The following is a 22,276-nucleotide window of genomic DNA, read 5'->3' on the forward strand; positions in this document are numbered from 1 at the left end:
TAAGAGAAAAAAATGAAAACTCACAGCTGGATTTCCTATAAATCCTCTCCTTTAAATCTGGCTCTGTAGCTATGGCACATACTAGAGGAAAAAGCTGCCAGTCTGTCACAAACCAAGGGGGTGTGGTGGCGATCCTTGCCTAAGGTCCCCCCATGCCAGTGCCAAGTGTGTAGGTTATATAACAAATCCCATGGTAACGTGGCCTGAAACTTCACAGGACAGGAGGGAGTATTTTAACCAGGCTTAGGTTTTTCTATGTAATGAGACTCAAAAGAAGATGCCCATGACTGCTGAAACACACACACACACACACACACACACACACACACACACACGCGAGTATGCACCCATGACGGAATAATTTTTAACATGTTAAAATTATGAAAACTGATTCCAAGGAGAAAATGGAAAAAGAAGAAGCACCAAAATAGGACATTATAAAATTGGTGTACTTGTACCTTTCTATCCTAAAACAGAGGTCATTATTCACATTCAGATGATGTTACACCCCCTAAGCGACAGAACTGGCTGATATTTATACTACCGATGAACTTGGTGAATCAAGAGAAGGTATGGGATGCACTTCAGGTTCTAGATGAGAGAAGACTGCTCTACCAAGTAGAGCTGACTGTGTAACACCAGTCTGCTTTGTAAATCTTTAGAACACAGGGTGCGTTTTTCGGCTTACATATTCTGCACAGTCAACAGTAGTCAAGCCTTATCAGGTAGAAAGGCTGCACATTTATTGCAAATAGCTACGTGAGTGCTACTAAAACCAGGCTAAGGATTTGAAGTCTGCACTAGGATCCAGAGTCAGAAGACTGGATTCAAGTCTCAGTTTTGTTTCTTGAACAGTGTCCTCGAACATGAAAAGCACAGAGTAAAGCTCTGGAGACCTGACAGGTGATTTCAAAATTAAATTAAGATGATAAAATACTGTGTTGTTATTATTCAACTTTTGTATTGTTCTTTTCAACAACAGAGAGAATATTAAATAAGCATAAATATTTAATCTGGCAAAGGATGGTACCAAACAAAATACCACTGCCTGTGATAAGGAAAGCTAAAGATAAAAAATTCTGGGAATAACGCACAGGGTATAAAGTGCATGCTGAGGATAACAGTAACAGATTTTGAACATCTGAACTCTATCGTGAGGGCATACATGGTGAGCACAGGTCAGAGTGGGGTTGAGTAATAAGTCTGAAACCTTAGTTCTCCTTCCACATTTTCACAAAAGAATCCTGGAACTGTCATCTGTCATTTGTCTGTGAGTCCCTTAAGAGCAGGGACATACACAATTGGTGTCTGTTGAATAAATGAGAAACCGAACTAGATAGAGCCATTCACTGTAAAGGAGGAACTGTAGATGATTATGAGAAGCCCAAGGTTGAAGTTGGAAAATCAGATTCTTCAAGGCTGAGACTACCTGTGTGTCCTTCCAGTTTTGTCAAATGTGAGGTTGGGCTTTGTGGGGAAAGAGGCTTTCTGGGTCACTGGAAAGAGAGGAGCTTCGTTTGTGGACCCCTGATCTGGTCCATCTTTCTACACTCACCCCTAAGCATCTCCCCTTCTTCACTTCCTCCCATGAGAATGTCATCTGCTGACAATGAACATGAGTCAAGAACCAGGATGTCGTTGGTAAACACCCCTTTAATGAAAGTACAGGGGTTGTTAGGGTGAATTCTTCCTAACAGGGGATGCAAGTCCTTGTTTGCTGTGGCTGGCAAGAAGGAAGCTCTCCAAATCCAGAGGGGAACCCTGTTCCACGTGGGCTGTGTCAAGGGAAGCTGTGGACACCAAATGGGCTGTGTCAAGGGAAGCTGTGGACACCACCAACGGTAAGGAAAGGCGGATGAGATGTGCTCCTCCTCCTACACGGGCTGCTTCCTCACTGCCAGTGCGTTTCTGAGTTCTCGACTGAATACACTGCAAAGTTCATGTACTCTCATAATGTCTTTGGGTGTATGATCTCTTTCCCACAAACTGAAGAATGATACCAACTTGGGGTAAGAGAATTTGCCAACTGCGAAGATCTAATCTGATGAATACTCTTTTAAATGTACAATGTGCAAGGCATTCTACTAGGCACCTCAGGTACATGCCTCCAGCAGCAGGTTTACCAGGGCATGAAGTATATTACAATCCAAAACAGGATATGAGAAGAGCGGGGGAGAGGAAGGGTGCAGCTCTGGGGCTCAAGGCCGAAAGGTCACATCTAGTTTAGGGAATGGGGCTGGGAGAATCCAGAAAACATGACTAGGGGTGGTAGCATTAAAGTTTGGGAAGGATTTGCTTGGGCAGAGATGAGGGAGGACACTTCAAAGAGAAGGACACTCCTACAGTAAAGAGTGAGCTCGAAGGCACAGAGACAGGAGCAAGGCAAGCTCCAGAAACAGTGAACCACCTGGTTCTGCTGAAGCATAGGGAACATGTGGGAGAATCATGGGGTATGAGACTCCAGCAACAAGGAGGAACCATACTGGGGTGTGGTCTTGAATGCTGGGAAGGGGTGTGGGGAGTTAACACTAAGTTCAATCAGCAATCATGAGCCTTTGGAAGTTTTTGAGCATAAGTGTAACATAATCTGAGCAGTGAGATCTAGAAACCATATATTTAGGATGGACTATAAAGGAGAGAGTAGGCAGACTGACCCACTTAGGAGTCTATTGTAATAATTTAAGCCAGAGGTCATAAATACTGGAACTTGGAGGATGAGGGTAAAAAAAGGAAGGGTGCTAGAGGCAGCTGCATAGCTAGGAGAGTCAAAGCAAATCCTCCTTTAAGCAATTTTTCCTGGAGATATTTGCAGACAGATGTACAAACAAATACAAGTTTTAATTTCAGCATTGTTTGTAATCGCCAAAGATTGCAAACTACCTAGTGCCCACCAATAAGGAACTTACAAATAAATTAAGGTACATTCATATAATGAACTTCTATGTGCAGGCATTTAAAATATATATGCAGTTACAGGAAAGCTGATGTAAGCTGATGTAGGCTGGTGATAGGCACCAGATTGTCAGTGGTAAAGGAATATGTGGAGAAGAGAGAGAAGTTGTAGGCAAGGAGTGAATTTATGGCAAAAGAAGGAAAATACTGGGGACTGGAATGAGTACTGGGTGGGGACCTCAGGATTTGGATTTTGCTTTCAAACTGGCACCTGAACCAGGTCAACCTAGGGCTGTGCGCTGTATGACATATGACCCATATGTATGTGTCAGCTTTGCTCACAACCATCAACTTGAAGATGCCAGAAACCTGCCTAATCCTCCACCCCAGCCCATGTTTATGGTCAAAAGCCCGATACCCATGTGCTTGGGCATAACACTAATTGAAAAGGAACACCATCCATGTTTTGGACAAACATGTTTTTAAGGATTATACCAGCTGGCAAAGCAAGCGGCACGACATCTGAAGCTTCCCATTTTTATCAAACCCTGGGCATAAGAAGTCAGCTAAGCATCACAAGCAATATCCGTGCCCAGGTGTAAGTACAGTGCAAGTGCGTACATGAAACACAGCAATAGTAATTAGGACTGATCTGCTGGCCCCCAGTCTTGTAACCCTTAAGCTAGGGGCTGATACTTCGATCATCAACTCCCTTCTTTTCAACCACAGACATCTTTAATGATCACATACAAGAAGTCAAGTCCAGCCTCACAGAAGGGCTGTGAAAACTCCAACAGCAGACCCTGGGGTCTAAGGCAGCTGTGTGTTGTTTGAAAGGGCACCGCATTGATCCAAAAGGGAATGAATATGGCTCCTCGGGGATTTTGTTTTCTTTTTTGCACACAGCCAGGCCTGATGATTAAACGTTCCTCATCAGCTCTGTAGAGAGGAAAACATACTGAGAAACTGGGGACTCTCTAAAGAGGAATGCAGCACATCACGGGAAGAGCCTTTCTAACTTAACATACAGACAATTTGCCTCGTGTGCAGAATTTGTGCAAAGCAAATTAAAAGTAGGATCTCGCAGCTGGTGAGGGCAGTATGGCTTCATGGTCTAGAGTATTTTCTCTCTTCCATGCAGTGAAAAAACTGAACTTCATGTGTCCCAGATGCCTGGGTTCTAATCTTGACTCTGCCAGGTACAAGCTGTGTGCGCATGGACAAGTTACTTGAGATCCCTCCTTGTTAAATGGATAACAATAGTACAACTCTTAGGGGGTGTTGTGAAGATTACGTGGGTTAATATACGTAAAATGCTGGGAACAGAGCATGGCATAAACATTCAATAGGTGTTATCTATCATTCCATAGTGAGAATTTAAAAATATAGGTGAATACAACTACACTTAAAGGGTTGAATCTGATTAATTGCAATTCAAGAAACAGAATCCTCTGTAAGAAGAGCTAATTGCAGTACTCATCTGTAATTTACTTTAAAGCACTTGAGTATATATGGTTGATGTTACATGTGTGTTACTTAGGTAAAGCTATAACCCCGGTGCTGCTAGTGTCTGATGAAGCATTCAAAGTCTGAGACAATCTAGCTGGCTTTCTAAACAGGGAGCCTGAACTTCAGAATTGGCTGTTACAAACGCTGCTGGTACCATCTCTCCATCAACAATCTCCAGCTACCATTCAGAGTGTCAAAAATGGGTTTCAACTGGTGAAAACTGTTACGTTGCCTAGCATGCTTGGTGGACTTAAGGTGTTCAAAAGCACAGACTGGCTCAAATTTCAGTGTAAAAATCCAGTAAGACCTTTACCTGCACCTCTGGTGATAATGCCCTAGTCTAAATCCCTAAATAGTCCTACACATGTAATCAGTATGATTTGGTTACAAGGTTTTACTGAGAGCAGTAGTTGATCCTCTTTTAACTCAAAACTTGCCTCTTTGGCCACCCTTATTTACCAAAAAGAACCTAAGAGTTGTGCACTACCAATTTGATAATTTTAGTTCACTTCCACAGCCATGACTTCTAGAAGATTCTGCTTGCCTGATGCAGGTTCTAAGGGTGAGACAATCTGTTTTTGGAATCTGGGTGTTTGCCTCAAGCCTCTTTTTAATCTTTCATGTAAGGCTGTGGTTGAGCATCTCAAAGGAAAGCGAAGAGCTGGGACTCCTTGAAGCTTGCACACAGGTTACATGAATCGATTTATGTTGGGGGAGGGGTGTTTGCTTGTTAATAAATGTCTATATACCTGACAGAATTTGGTCCTACGTTGGGTTATCAATATGACTTGGTTATGAGGTTTGGGGGAGAGTAGTTGACCCTCTTTTGCCTCAAAAGTTCTTCTCTGGCTACCATTATCAGGCAAAAAGGAATCAAGGAGTTGTGCAGGACCAATCTGACCATTTTTGTTCACTAATAAAGACAGCATGGGGCATGGAACCCACAGGTCAGCAAAATTTCAAAGTTTTCTTGACCAAAAAGCCCAGGACAAAGACATTTCTTTTGGTCATATCTGGTTTAGATCTTGAATTCTAAGTAATTCACCAATTTCTTGGCAAAAAGAAACTAGAAAAACCACATCAGAAATGTACTACACATTATTTGCTTTATGCTATAAATATAATTATAAATATGAAAATATAGGTCTCATCCTGCAGAATAGGTTCATTTGCTTTTAGTAAATTTTTGTTATCCTCACAAAGTAAAATCAAAGACTATCTAATACATTTTAATAACTAATAAAAATAAACTTTAAATATTTTTTTCTTTAAAACATTTTAATTACACCAAATAATGCTCATTTAAAAAATTCCAACAAAGTCTCTTTTATATCCCCAACTCCTAATTCTACTTCCCTCACTGGAGGTAATCACTATTAATAGTTTAGTGTCTATTTTCCAAACTTTATATATATATGTAATACATATGTATAACTTTTTATGTATATGTAATATATAAATACACATATTTTATATGTGTAAAATATACACACATGTTTCTACATATATATACATACACTCATATTGCACACCCATGAGATAATTATTCTTACATAAATAGAATCGTATTATATGTATTAATCCAAAGACTTATTTTGCTCACTTAACAGTCTTGGAGATATTCAGATGAACCAATGAGAAAGCTACTAGGCTTAATCCAATGGAACCCCAGTGACTATTTAGTCAAAAGTCTGGTACCAGGGAGGCCAGACCAAAGAAGTAGCACTGCCCCAGAATGGAGTCAGAAACACGCCTGTGCTTTTCTGGATGGGTCACTTGACAGATCTGTCCCTTCTGTTCCTCTCCAATAGTTTTACATCCTGGGCAGTATGGAAAAACCGATGGATGAATGAGTGAAAACACAAACTCGTAAGTTAAAAAATTAATTGAGTGGAATTCAATTCCTTTACTTGCTGCAGGTGACAGACTGTCCTTCTAACGTGCACCAGGTATCTGGAGTATGCCTGCCTTTTTTCTACTGCATTTTAAGCAGAAAATAAATACCACCTTCTACTGTTGAGTTTCTCTTACTTACGGCAATGGAAATGTCGAACTTTCAGATCTGAATATTGAGTTGCTTGGGTGCACGTGCCCTGGAGCATAAGCAAGCAGCAACGCGTGCTCGTTTGCAGGGGTCCTGCAGACAGGCACGGGCAGGAGCAGGCGTGCACAGTGAGGGCTCTGTGACTTCCCACGGTCTCTGGGGTCATGGAGCCCATTTTCAAGTTGTAACTTGTGGTTTTCAGGTTCTCAGGATACTGTGTGTGTCTCCAACACAATTTCAGTAGCAAATATTCCACGTAATGTTGGAAACCAAACACACCCGAGTCTATATTGTGCTCTAAAAACAAACTCTCCCCAAATCCCTTTTCTAGCATTTAATATTCCTAAACAGGTAAAAAAATATATAGATATAGATATACATACATAGATAGACAGATAATTTCTACTACCATTAATCCCTTTTCTTTTTCTGGGGAAAAGTTACTTTTCATTATAAAATTACGAATTTTTTCTTTGTTGTTAGTAAGTCTTAACATGGAAAGTTTTGGGAAGCTGTTATGTTTTCAGGTGGAAGCAATCTACCCACATCTCTGATATATTCTCATTTTGAAGCAAATCAAGGTAATTGGCTTGGCTACTTGGATTACTGACTCTGATTTTTTTTTTTTAACTTTCTTTATCTGAAAAGATTACATAATAAAAGTCTGACTGCACATCTGCAGCAGTTGGGCCCTGAATGAACCGAAGGAGTAATGACAACTGTACCTGGAATTCAAATGATAAGAACTTAATTCCACATCAGGTACAGTTTAAAAATGTCAGCACTGCCTTATCTATGTGATGTTCCACTGTACATGTAGGATTTCTACTTCAATATTTGTAAAATTCCAAGTTATAAACTTTTGGTTTACATTACCTAGAAAAAAAGAGGAAGTAATAGGGGGGAAAATCTTGTCAGCAAAAAGTCGACTGTGCATTGAAAAGTTGTATTGAAAATGGAGAAAACAAAATCATGTGGTGCAAGAATAACTTTGTTCACAAAAGCAGGCTCAGAAGGATTTAAGCTATGAAAAAAAAAAAAAAGAATCTTTATCATAGCAACATCTTTCCTACAAATCTGAGGCTCTGGAGAGCTGGCTTGTGGTTTCTGTTGCCAAGAAATGGAACCTACTTTGGCACTCTTGTGGTAGGAAAGGTATATGAAGTTCTGGCATTCAGCAGCTGAGACCAGAGAAAGTCAACAGGAGGGCAGAAAGTATACACTACCTGCTGGGGCGATGCCAACTTCACACATAGTGTACATGACAATTCTGCAAGAATGGATTTGCCTCTTGGAAACTGGTACCAGTATGCTTCAGGATTGTCTACCCTAATCCCATGCTTGTCTATTCCTTTCACTCCTACTGTTTACTAACCCTTGACCTTATTATACTGGTTTACATTTTAGATGGTGTTATCTTTAATTCTGGGTGGAAAAATCCAGAATCCCTGGGTGAAACACAGAGGCCTGCTTTAATTATGATGCTAATGGCAGCAACAATGAAGCTGCAGTTGGAGGAACAAAGCCCCTGGTCACATGACAGGTCAGGCTGATCACTTTCTAAACTGGATTTCTTCCACCGTTTTTGAAGATTATGTCACCTATCATTGCGCTCAATTTGTATGTAGCCTAGAGTTTGGACTTTTATTCAGGGTTGCCATAAAAAATTGGATTATGCAGCTTTTGATGCATGTGCATTTTAATGCAATGAAATTTCTAAAAAAAATAAAAGTCTCAGATCTTTTTAAAGTTCACTTTGAATTTTCAGAACAAAAGCAGACCTAAAGTAGATTCTGAAATTATCATGAGCAGCATCTTTTTTACAACCTTGCAAACCAAAATCACATTCTTACTTTTTTGCTCATATCTGACTGCTTTCTAACAAGAGCTCTACATGATTTGATTGAAACCAACTTCAAAACCAAACTGGGAGGCATACTTATCTAAAAGGCTCAGGCATACTAGGATCCTGAACTTGTTTCTCATTTTGCTGTGATGCATGGGTGGCCATGAGCATTCCTGGCAGCTATGAGGCATTTGCCTATGTATTTGGCTTCTGCAGTTGTTAACCATACTTATCAACACAGGCAAGCAGTACTGGCCACAAAAGATTAGCTACTCTACTATAATGCTCCCAATAATCCTAACCCAGGAACATCAGCACTGAGTGATAACTACCTCAGCCAGCTACAACCTTCAGTGACTTCAGAACTTATTAAAAACCCTAGTTTTAAATGAGTCCCAGACTTTCTTTTCCATCACCTTACACACACACACACACACACACACACACACACACACACACACACCCTCCCTTCTCTTGTAATGGTAGCTAAGACCAAACATTCGCAGTGCTGTACATTGTTTGTGTTTTTAAAACAACTAGGATGCTCTTTAAAATACCACACATATTTTGAGTTTTAAGGTGGCCTTTACTGTCAAGAGATTCAGGTGCTATTGATCTCATATGAAAAATGTGTACAATAATCAGGAAAGAGGCTGGTATACAGGGAAACTAAACCTTGTTCAAATCCTTTGGAAGCATTCGATTCTAACTGTAGTTTTTCTCCGAAGGCACACGAAACATCGCTCTATTTAGAGAACAAGAAAACGCTTCACCCAACTCAGAAGTGACTGCATCAGAGAATTCAGGAATAGAATTAGTATTGGAGGGGGAAATGGGCACCTAGAGCTGAGCCTGCTAGTCTCTGATTGGTGAAATCTTGCTTTCACTTAAGGACTCTTCCATGAAAGACCACATGCTTCATCAGCAGACATATGTGTGCTAAAGTGCCCAAGCTTGAGGCACGGCCTTCATTTTTCCTAGCCCATCTATACCCCACAAGGCTAATATTAGCATAACTTCTACAAAACAAACCAGTAAAGGTTCATCTTCTATTTCAATCCTCAGCAAACCCTCTACACAGTGACCTCTAGGTAACATCTGACCATTCACTTTGTAACATATCACGATTTTTTTTTTTTAATATACACCAAACCTAGTGACACTCTGTTCTGTTGACCATGGAAAAGTCAGAGTTTGGAGCCATGATGCTTGGACATGATAATTGTCCTCATATTTGAGGTCAGTTTCATCACTTTGGAGATGTGGTTACTTCATGGGTTAGACATGATTGAAAAACTGCGGGACTGGAAGACTACAGGAAGCAGAGAAATATCACTTTCTAGGTGTCTTCAAAGGAATGCAGAGCATCGTTTCCCTAAAGTATTTGAATGCAGGCCATTCCAAAACCAGAGATGAAGTGGATAGCTTCTTGGGATGAAGAACATGGTTGGTAATATTTGACTGTATTCCATCCATCATAGCCCACGGGACACGAGAGTTGAAAAGACACCTCCCATCTCCCCAGTTCATTGTTTTTGGTGACGTGCAAACTGAGTACTGACAAAAAATTTGGGGAGGGGAGGGCCAACTGGAAACTTTCCCACCCTTGGGACTTCAGAGCCTCCTGCTGCCTGCCTCCACGGTGCCTTCAAAAACCCTCTCCAGGGCTTCCCTGGTGGCGCAGTGATTGAGAATCTGCCTGCTGATGCAGGGGACACGGGTTCCAGCCCTGGTCTGGGAGGATCCCACATGCCGCGGAGCAACTAGGCCCCTGAGCCACAACTACTGAGCCTGCGTGTCCGGAGCCTGTGCTCCGCAACAAGAGAGGCCGCGACAGTGAGAGGCCCACGGACCGCGATGAAGAGTGGCCCCCGCTTGCCGCAACTAGAGAAAGCCCTCGCACAGAAACGAAGACCCAACACAGCCAAAAATTAATTAATTAATTAATTATAAAAACAAAACCAAAAATCCCTCTCCATCCAGCCTGCTCCTGCCAAATGTGCCACTTGACCAAGAACCACTTACGTTCTGGATGAGAAGCCAGTGTGGCTGCTGAGAGCATACAGTGACATTTGTGAGGAGTGGTAGGCCACAGAGCCATCCAAGTCATGGTGAAACCTGTCCTACAGGGCTTCTCCACTCATTGCTGTGCTGGGTGACTGCCATCATCAGATGGCTCTTCCAAAACAGGAAGATTCAAGGGGAAATCTCAGAGAGAGAGAAAGCAAGTGAGAGTGGGCAATGCAGCCCAGCTGGAAAGAATGCTGCTGAGCCCCAAATACAAAACACTTTCATTAAAAATATTTTCACAGGACTTCCCTGGTGGTGCAGTGGTTAAGAATCTGCCTGCCAATGCAGGGGACACGGGTTTGATCCCTGGTCCAGGAAGATCCCACATGCCACAGAGTAACTAAGCCGGTGCACCACAACTACTGAGCCTGCGCTCTAGAGCCTGTGAGCCACAACTATTGAGCCCGCATGCCGCAACTACTGAAGCCCGCACGCCTAGAACCTGTGCTCCTCAACAAGAGAAGCCTGCGCACCACAACAAAGAATAGACCCTGCTCGCCGCGACTAGAGAAAGCCTGCGTGCAGCAACGAAGACCCAATGCAGCCAAAAATAAATAAATAAATTTATTTTTTTAAAAAAGAGGAAGAGTTAAAAAAATATTTTCACAAATGTATAAGCTTTTGCATAGCAAAGGAAATGATAAAATTAAAAGACAACCTACAGGGCTTCCCTGGTAGCGCAGTGGTTGGGAGTCCACCTGCCGATGCAGGGGACATGGGTTCGTGCCCTGGTCCAGGAAGATCCCACACGTCGCGGAGTGGCTGGGCCTGTGAGCCATGGCCGCTGAGCCTGCGCGTCCAGAGCCTGTGCTCCACAACGGGAGAGGCCACAACAGTGAGGGGCCCACATACCGCAGGAAAAAAAAAAAAAAAAAAGACAACATACAGACTGGGAGAAAATATTTGCAAGTGATGTGACCGACAAACAGTTCACATAACTCAATATCAAAAAAACAAACAACCCAATCAAAAAATGGTCAGAAGACCTAAACAGATATTTCTCCAAAGAAGACATACAGATGGCCAACAGGTACATGAAAAGATACTCAACATTGCTAATTATTAGACAAATGCAAATCAAAACTATAATGAGGTTATCACCTCACACCAGTCAGAATGGCCATCATCAAAAAGTCTACAAATAATAAATGCTGGAGAGGGTGTGGAGAAGAGGGAACCCTCCTATACTATTGGTGGGAATTTAAATTGGTGCATCAACTATGGGAAACAGTATGGAGGTTCCTCAAAAAATTAAAAATAGAGCTACCATATGATCCAGAAATCCCACTCCTGGGCATGTATCTGGAGAAAACTCTAATTCAAAAAGATATATGCACCCCAATGTTCACAGCAGCACTGTTTACAACAGCCAAGACATGGAAGCAACCTAAGTGTCCATTAATGGGTGAATGTATAAAGAAGATGTGGTATATATATACATATATATATATATATATATATATATATATATATATATGATGGAATATTACTCAGCCATTAAAAAGAATGAAATATTGCCATTTGCAGCAACATGGATTGACCTACTAGAGATTATCATACTAAGTGAAGTAAGTCAGACATAGACAAATGTTATATGATATCACTTATATGTGGAATCTAAAATAAAATACAAATGAACTAATTTACAAACAGAAACAGACTCACAGACATAGAAGACAATCTTACAGTTAGTTACCAAAGGGGAAGGGGAGGGGAGGGATAAATTAGCAGTTTGGGATTAACAGATACACATTACTATATATAAAATATACAAACAATAATGATTTACTGTATAGCACAAGGAACTATATTCAATATATTGTGATCATCTATAATGGAAAAGAATTTGAAAAGAATATATATGTATATATGTATAAGTGAAACACTTTGCTGTACACCTGAAACTAACACAATATTGTATAACTCAATAAAAATTTTTGAAAATTATGTTTAACATTAATTTTTTTTAAATGCAGGTTTACTGAAAAATTACCAGCCCAGAAACTATGCTGGGGCCAAAGATAGATAAGGCACGGTTCTTTCCATCAGGACGCTCTCAGACTAGCAAGGCAGGTAAATCAAGGAAGTGATTATTTCCAAAAAGAAAGACAAAGGATATCAACATTTACTGAGTGTCTACTTAATGGCAAAGCTTGGAGCAGCACTGGAATCAACCCAAGTGCCCATCGATGTATGAGTGGATAAACACAGTGTGGTATATTCATACAATGGAATATTATTCGGCCTTAAAATGGAAGGATATTCTGAGATGTGTTACAACATATGCTTGAAGATACGCTAAATGAAATAAGCCTGTCACAAAAGGACAAATACTGTATGTTTCCACTCCTATGAGGCACCTAGAGTAGTCAAATTTACAGAGACAGAAAGTAGAATGGTGGTTGCCAGGTGCTGGGGGGAGGGAGAGATAGGGAGTTGTTATTTAATGTGTACAGAGTTTCAGTTTTGCAAGATGAAAAGAGTTCTGGAGATGGATGATGGTGACAGTTGTATAACAATGTGAATATACTTAAACATTACTGACTTTAGTGTTCATTTAAAACTTAACGTTTTTTTCCATAACCAATGCTTCCTTATTTTATTGAATAAACAATTTAAAATTCCTGAGTTTGTATATATCTGCAAAACTTAATGTTCATTTAATATACTTAAAATTGTTTATGATGGCAAATGTCATATATATTTTACCATATTAAAAAATTATTAATAATCTCAAGATGGCAACAGCATAATATTAAACCAACGGCCAGGCCCTTCTAAGCCTGGGGCCCTGTCACAAACTGCAGGGCTGTGTGCCCATGAAGCCAGCCCCGCCTCCATGTCCTCCTCATGCTTCTAGAGTATTCACCACTCTTTATCTGCATGTGGGATGTCCTCCCACTAAACTGTGAAATCCTTGAGAACAGTTTTATTCATTTTTTACTTTCTTGCATCATCTCACATGTGTTTGATGCTAGAAGGTATTCATTATGTTTTTTGAATTAATTCGTGTTACAAATTACATTAAACAAATTATGTTTGATTTAAAAAAAACTTTACAAGCATTTATAAATGAGGCTAATATATAACTAGCAGATATAGAACATTTCCAGAAGTACTTTCTGCTGCCTGCAGCATATTTAATGTCCATGTCCATTTCCATTGGGTTTCTATGTTTCCTTTTCTTCATGGTTCTCTATGTTAGGGATGAAGAAGGAATACGATATGTGAGCTAGCCATATAATATGTATATGGTAAAGCTCTAAAAATTCTCAGCCATTTGAACTTTCTTAGCAACCAGCAAGACGTTCCAAGATTCCTCTTTGGTAATGAATAATGTCACAGAGCGAAGGCATTGGTGACCTGAAGAAATGTGGCCCTGAGTCTAACTGCTATAATTCTTATTTGTTCTCAGGTTGTCTCATTAAGACTGAATTAATTTTGTGTTGATCACTGGTCTGTAAAGCACTGATAAATTAAACGATTGGTAAACAATGACTTCAAAGAGAGAGAAGGGTTAGTAATCCATTTTCCACTTTGGGGTTATTACAGAATTTCATTTCTGAAAACAGACCACAGGTTAATTTAGCGAAGATCTGATAGTCAACTAAAAAGACTTTGGTGGAAGTCATCCAACTTGTCCTAGATTACCCAGCAATTATCGGCAGTTCTGAGAGTCTGGAGAAAGATGTTAAAAGAGTTATCTGAGGACAGCAGTTCAGACAATGCACTGCAGGGCTAATACACAGTTTTAACCTTGGTTCTGCAAGGACAGTGGTTTTCATTGCTTTGTTTATAGGTCTTTTCCATATAACTGATGCTGCCACATACTGAATTTTGGATAAGTGGCGTATCACTGTATCATGAGTTTAGAGATTATTAAACACAGCATTTTCATTTCCTCAAGCATAAGTACCTCTGATATATTTTTGTTTTATAAGATACTGAATTTTGGATAAGTGAAGTATCACTGTATCATGAGTTTAGAGGTTATTAAACACAGCATTTTCATTTCCTCAAGCATAAGTACCTCTGATATATTTTTGTTTTATAAGATACTGCCTTGTGTTCTTCTCTTAAATCTTTTCTTTAATTAAAATAAAATTCCTTTATATCAGTATGTCTTCCTTCTAGAATCATTTTACCAAGATAATTTATATTTGCAAATATTTAGATCTATAGTTTAATCTTATTCCTTCCTTTCATCTTTCTATGACTAATGGTAATGTTTGATTACAAATTTAGAAATCCACATGACTGAAGTTAATACTTGCTCCCCATGGCTTGCTCAAGTTCCAAATAACTTATTTTCAGAGATTAATTTTATTTGTGCTCTTTCCTTCTTTTAAAAATAAATCACTCTTTCAATCCAACTAATCATTCCAATTCCTTCACTTCTGCCTCAGAAAAGTACAGAAAGTCTTTAGTAAAAGGCTAGTGCCTGGCTATTGCCAAAAGTGTTACGTTATCTAGACAGTAGTTTTCAAATTTAATTCAATTATCCAATTAAAAGAATTTAGTGGGCTTCCCTGGTGGCGCAGTGGTTGAGAATCCGCCTGCCGATGCAGGAGACACGGGTTCGTGCCCTGGTCCGGGAAGATCCCACATGCCGCGGAGCAACTAAGCCCGTGAGCCATGGCCGCTAGGCCTGCGCGTCCGGAGCCTGTGCTCCGCAACGGGAGAGGCCACAACAGTGAGAGGCCCGCGTACCGCAAAAAAAAAAAAAAAAAAAAAAAAGAATTTAGTAAACAAACAATTGGACAATATGTGTAAATGTAATATTCAGCCTAGTTCAGGCAATATTTAGATAAAAAGTCTATTAATATGACCCATACTATAAAACCTTTCAATCATGTCTTAAAATGGTAATTCTTAAACTTTTCTAGGTTTTCAAGAATCTTTCCAAAGCTCTCCCCACCAAATGCATGGCATATGTATATACATTTTTTCTTATAATTTCTGAAGTTTTAAAGAGATAAGGGGTCACCAGATTAAGAACCTCAACTCCAAAAGACTATTAAACAAAAACAAAGTTGGCTCTTTCAACAAAGCAAACTCCATTCCACTTTAATAGCCTTAAAGGGCCCCACAAAATGCCTCAGTGACACCATGGTGGCCAGTTGCTTTTAGTCAGTCTCATCCACTACCTGTGAGCTTTGCTCAAGCGTTTGATGTGAAGTCTCAAGTTGTCCCTCAGCAGATAGCTACCCATAAAGTAATCCTCTTCAAAGTTTCATCCCCAGTCCTTTCCATCCTAGCTCAAAGTCTGTCTTGCAGTGATAAACTCATAATAATCTCACTGTCCTCATACACAGCTCAAAATATGATCCCAGAAGGTTCGACTCTATACAGATTTAAACATAGGGCTCATTTGTTCCAGAACTACATTCCAAGTCAATACCTTGAAAATATTTTGCAAGTTTAACCCAAAAGGCAGTATGGAAGCCCCCTTCCAAACGAATGAAGTTAGTCTAATTCTTAGGGAGAAGAGACAGTCATTATATTATATTTGGAGCCGAGGATTCCATCCCTCAAAACAACTCTCCCACCAGCATACTTGCTTGACATAGGGCAAAGCATTTCATTTCAAATTCAAGATAAGGTTTACATTTCAAATACCATGAACAAGGTAATTCAGGGCCTTAAAATCACTTTAAGTTGGAAATGACGTAAGTTGGAAAAGTGGAAGGGGAGCAAAAGGGAGGCAGGATGCTGGTTGCAAACAGAGACACCAGGGATGAGATGTGGCACGCTTTCTCAGCTCCCAGTTTTACCCAGGACAAGCACCACGGGAACAGCTAATAATCCAACAGTCTCTACTAAGTGCAGGAGCTGGGCTAGGAACTGCAGAGAGAGTGATGATGAGAAAACTGCAAAATACATCACTGTATTAACTGATGAAAAGCTCAAGGCCCAGCAGCAGAAACACAGATACTTTGCAAGTTAACTTAAAATAACAAATTGAATGTGCGGTTGAACACGCAGTAGAGAGTAAAACTGAATAGCAGAGTGGAGTTTTTAACTCTGTCAGGTGGGGGTGTGGAGGGGAGTTATAAATAAAAGATAGGATTTGACTTGGGTTTGTAAGGATATGAAGAATTTCACCAGGTGGGGGGGGGTGGAAGGGAGGAGTTATTTTGGGCAAAGGGAGCTTAAGAGGAAGCAGCATGGCAAGAAGAGCACATGGAAAGCTCGTGAATCACTGAAGGCTGGGAGAGAAACCTGGTGGATTCTGGTCTTTGGAGAAAGCTGGGGTTGCCTATGGACAACATTACTTCCCTCGCATGTCTTTATAGAGGCATATTATTTCCAACTCTTTTGAGATGAAACATTTAAGTTATGAAACTTAAAATATTAAAATATCAGAGATTTCAAATCTTGATAAAAATGGACAAAATTGACAAAAAATGAATTAAGGGTACAGTTGATTTACAATTATTCTTTGAAGTTAAAATTCAGCTGCTGTTATAAAGTAGAGACTAAATGAACAAAGAAACTCATTCCAGTTGCATTAGGCAACAATTAAGTTGATAATACCCTATGGTTAAAGTCACCCAAGAGTTTGATTTCACCATTTTTATTTTCCATGCCTTCAAACACACTATTATACTATTAAATTAAAAATCTGATGAAGAACATGTTTTGGGATTGCCTCAGGCCTTTAGGTCACACCAGTTTCATACATTTGAATACAAGATTTCTGCAGTTCCACTACATGTCCACTAGAGGCCCGTGGAGAGCTTTTTTCCCCCATCACAGTCATAACCAAGAAGGCCAGAATTAACACGAGAAGTTATCGATCGAATATCAGTAAGGCAAAGATCGAACTGATAGATAACCTCACAATAAGCACCTTAACTGTGGATAAAATAAACAAAATGTAACCCTCTTTCAAAACTCCAGACTACTGAACTGTGAAACTTACAAAACTAATATGTAACTGGAAATGCTGAGTTAAAGGAGGTAGGATTTGGAAGGCTTCACCAACAGTTCCAGAAGGCCACCAGGCTCTGGCCGGCTTTGACTAGGTGGCAACATGCACCAAGTGGTGAGTCAGCGTTATAATGAGTGACAGTGCCCTGTAGGGGCTTCTGAGGAAAGGGGGCTTTCAGATCTCCACGTGCATACCACATAGGAAAGACATGCGACAAACAGAGGGGAGATTCCTGGGTGAGAAAGTGTCTGGGAAAGTAAACAAAGTAGTAATTTAAGACAGATGGACCAAGCAGGAACTTCCTAAACAGTGACTCCGAGGAAGCAAACAGGGGAAGATAGATGAGCAATGGTGAAACAAGGAGAGACAGAGTGAGACAGACCCTTAGCTTCTGCGGAGAGGGGTGACTTCAAGCAAAACACAAAGCATATTCAGTACAGAAAGACAGTAGCACGACTATGTGCACATAGCAAAAATTACTAAGAGGGGTGAGATGCCTTGTGACAGTCCCCTTACCATCCTGTCAAATTCAAAAGAGGGGGCTTCCCTGGTGGCGCAGTGGTTGAGAATCCGCCTGCCAATGCAGGGTACACGGGTTCAAGCCCTGGTCCGGGAAGATCTCTCATGGCGCGGAGCAACTCAGCCCGTGCGCCGCAACTACTGAGACTGCGCTCTAGAGCCCGCGAGCCACAACTACTGAAGCCTGTGCGCCTAGAGCCCGTGCTCTGCAACAAGAGAAGCCACCGCAATGAGAAGCCCGGGCACCGCAAGGAAGAGTAGTCCCCGCTCGCCACAACTAGAGAAAGCCCACGCGCAGCAACGAAGACCCAACGCAGCCAAAAATAAATTTTAAAAAAATTCGAAAGAGGGCTTCGGTCATGTGTCAAAAAACACAAACAGAAACACATCAGAGTGCACATCAACCACACCACACATACGTGCACACACACATACACTTACTACTGCTATTTACAGAAAAGGCCTGTTTTTCACTAGGGTTGGTTAATTAGCAATCAGGGAAGAGTTGCACAGGGTTTGAAGAAAGAACCCTTTGTTCGGAAAAAACCTGTGAAAATATTCCCTCAGCAGCTTGTAACTTTCCCTACAGATTGCCCTGGCCCTGAGGACAAGCCCAGGTGCCAGAGGCCTCTGTGATCCCACACAGAGCTCACATTCAAAGGCAGCTCTCTTTGTTGTCCCCTAGGAGTTAAGCCTTAATGGGTTTGCAATTTGCAGGCCTTTTTGGAGAGCGGCTTGGCAGTTGTTGCCTACTGCCAGAAATGGAACAGAGACAAGGCTTGGTGAATCCCACAGCTGTTGTGGCTGCTCCACTGGGGGAAAGAGCAGTTGCCTGGGGCATTTCAAACACATGCAGGCACATAGGGAGACTTTAGGAACCCTGGACGTGAACTTGCAATTACTGTGAGCAGACGGTCAATTCACATGGTGGAGGGAGGATTTGGGAGCTGTGGTTCTTGACAGTGAAGACCATGGCAAATGGTAATTCACTGAGTCTTCGTGTCCCCAGATAAATCCTTTGTGGGAAAAGTATTCAACTATCATGTAATACCATCATCTGCTGCTAGTTAGCTTTATGCTGTCACAGTCCTGACTTCTAAACCTCAACAAGCACAATTTGGACGGCAGTAAGCCAGCACGTTTTACCTGGGTTAAAAAGAAAAATGGGTATGGCACTCTGCTGGAAATATGGCATCTATCCATTTTGGTCCGCTGGGATTCAGGAGATGCCTGCCTGAACCCTGCCTCCAGCACTGCGACCCTTATTTCAGAAAATCTTCATCTTAAACTGAGATATATCGATGGTGGGACAATGCTGAATGATCTTGAGAATGGTGATTTCATAATCTTTTACAAGATATACCCCCTCTTTTCCCCCCCATCATCCTTCCGGTCAAAGGCTGCTTTTTGATACATGGAATTCTCTTTTGCTGAGATCTCAGCCTATTTCCTGTTATCCTCATGTTGATTCATCTGAGAATCACATGATCTCATCTAAAACACTGTTTATTTAGTCCATTATGACGTCCAGAGTCAGTCTTTACTCATTTTGTATCTCAACCATTTATTTCTACAGTTAAGTACACCCCTGATAGGCAAAGCACCAGTTCGATACCGTGGAGGAGACAAGGACCCCAACTATGAGATGCTAAGAATCTGATGAAGGAAGCAGAAACACCTGGGAAGGGCTAAGATTGAAGTGTAATCAGAATGCTGTGAGTATATAAGGAAGAGAGAAAATAATCTTTAACTCCTACTGTACAGATCGGGACATTAGTTTTAAAGGTGATAAAATTTAAGATGCCATGTATAGGGTGATCTATCATTCTGGTTTTAAAATTGAAACTTTTAGGTCGCATGAAATCCTTCAGTGGAACACCCGAACTATAAAGGGCAGTTAGAGCTTAGAGTTTATCTCAAGGGTGAGATGTGCTAAGGGACAGTCTCAACAGCAGTGGGCGGGAGTGGTAGCGAGTGGCTGCCCAGGCCCTGAAGTTGCTGACTCAGTGGCCACCCAGGCATAAGGCCCTGGGGAAGGGGGTGATGTGACAGCAGGCCCCCTGTCTCTCACTGCACATCTATTTTGTGTCCAGCACATGGCATCAGGCACCGCAGAGGCCAGGTTCAGGGCCTGGCACAGAGTGGCGGCTGAGTGGCTCTCTCTAGGCTGGACATGTGCCCTACAGCTTCACAATGCGAGGACCCCCGCAGTGCACACAGGCCGACTTGCCCAGGCCCGCGTTGCTGCCCTGTAGGCATATGTGTTTTGAGAGCCCTGCATTATGAGTAAGGAATTGGAGGAGGAGCAGATTCCTGGAGTTGATAAGGTATTTTGGACCCTGAGCATCCCCTTGAGTTGATGGTATCTAATAAAAAACTTACAGCATGCTCTCACATTTATTATCTCACTTTTGAGCTCGACACAGACCCAGGAGGCAGGAAACTGAAAGTTTAAAGAATGGCCTTGCTCACACGGCCATAAGTAGCAAAGCTGGAATTCAAATTGCAGATCGCTCTTTCTGACTCTAGGACTAGTGGCATTTCTCTAACTTTTTTAAAAAAATAAACTTATTTTATTTATTTATTTTTGGCCACGATGGGTCTTTGTTGCTGCGTGCGGGCATTCTCTAGTTGCGGCGAGTGGGGGGCTTACTCTTCGTTGCGGTGCGCGGGCTTCTCATTGCGGTGGCTTCTCTTGTTGTGGAGCACGGGCTCTAGGCGCACGGGCTTCAGCACTTGTGGCTCGTGGGCTCTAGAGTGCAGGCTCAGTAGTTGTGGCGCACGGGTTGGTTGCTCCGCGGTATGTGGGATCTTCCCGGACCAGGTCTCGAACCCGTGTCCTCTGAATTGGCAGGCGGATTCTTAACCACTGCACCACCAGGGAAGCCTTCTCTAACTTTTTAAGGTCACTGAGTTTTTTCTGAAACTTTAGGGAGTTTAACAATCTAATGATTCAGTATCATCTGAATGTACTCTGTTCAGTCATCTAAATGGTTGGCTAGTATATCAAATCTCATAGACTCCAGGATAGATTAAAAAAGCAATTACTCAATTTATAACCACTCGTCTCCTCTCTTTTCCTTCAGAATCTTGCAGTCATACTTGGGAAACCCCAGTAATGTATATCAAGCACTGCTTAACCTACAAGGCACTATTCGAGGCATTATGGATGAGCCAAAGATATGTAGGACTACACTGATACACACATGTGGCTTAAAATTATATGTCTACATAGAAACATTTGCTAGGCTGGTTGCATCTGAACAGATTCTCTTTAACCTCCGCGCCTGGGCCCCCACTGAAGTAGTGATTTGATCAACAGAAGCTGAACATCCACCCACAGGATGGTTCAAAATGACTTTTCTGTCCCTTTGTCCTAAAGGGGCTTTTAATTTTGTTCCTCTGAGAAGATGCTCCTGAGGACACAGGAAACAGCCCCAGTTAACTTTCAAAGTACCACCAGTCTTCCTCTCTCTATAGCTTCATGGCTTCGAACTCATCACATTGTCTTCCCTCTTCCATTTACCAGGTTCCCTCAAATGCTTCAGGAACTCACACCCTTGCACGCTTTCACAACTGGCCACGGATTTCTCGTTAGTCAAACGGCACTGCTTGCTATGCACCCACCTTATTAAGATGTTTGAGAAAATTAACTATGAAGCTTGAGGGAATTTGAAGTGAAATAACAGGCCAGTTTCTTATAACTTGTTTTGTGTTTTTTTTTTTTTTTTTTTGCGGTACGCGGGCCTCTCACTGTTGTGGCCTCTCCCGTTGCGGAGCACAGGCTCCGGACGCGCAGGCCCAGCGGCCACGGCTCATGGGCCCAGCCGCTCCGAGGCACGTGGGATCTTCCCGAACCGGGGCACGAACCCGCGTCCCCTGCTTTGGCAGGTGGACTCTCAACCACTGCGCCACCAGGGAAGCCCTTATGACTTGTTTTTTAAGGAAAGCTAAAATACTGTGATTTTAGCATTCTGTCTCCACCAAATTAAGCTCTCTTTGGCCTAAGGCAAGTCACCTAATCTGATATATCAATTCTTGTGTGTAAAACTGAGACAATAATCCTTCGTTACCTAGTTCACTGGGATTGCCCAGTTTAATTGATTATGACTGAAAAATGGCTTGAAAAAAATAATTCCTTTGTAAATGCTCCATAAAAACAATTGCACACAATTTTAAGTGCTTTTAACTTCAAAACTTACAACTCTTTTTGTGGTATCTTTATTCATTCTCTGATTCCTTCCCTTTCCAATTCTTCTGCTACAAAAATAAAAAATCACTAATGGTAAATTTGTATGTATTTTTCTGCATTTCTTGCTTTCCAACATTTTAAGAATATTAAAGATTGTCAAAGAAAATGAGAAAAAGCTCAGAAAACACCTGCCTTGTGATCTCTCTGAGTCATCAGTAGAATGGCTCTCAAAGCACAATCTTCAAACCAGCAGCATCAGCAACTGGACCC

At 41.4% G+C, this 22,276-nt stretch overlaps 1 protein-coding gene across 7 annotated transcripts in view; it reads right to left on the reverse strand.

The window, feature by feature from the left end:
- STARD13 (StAR related lipid transfer domain containing 13) overlaps positions 1-22,276 on the reverse strand; it is a 245,538-nt gene that overhangs the window by 122,832 nt on the left and 100,430 nt on the right. The window lies entirely within an intron of this gene.

Source organism: Kogia breviceps, chromosome 16, assembly GCF_026419965.1.
Source record: "Kogia breviceps isolate mKogBre1 chromosome 16, mKogBre1 haplotype 1, whole genome shotgun sequence".
Lineage (NCBI taxonomy): Eukaryota > Metazoa > Chordata > Mammalia > Artiodactyla > Physeteridae > Kogia > Kogia breviceps.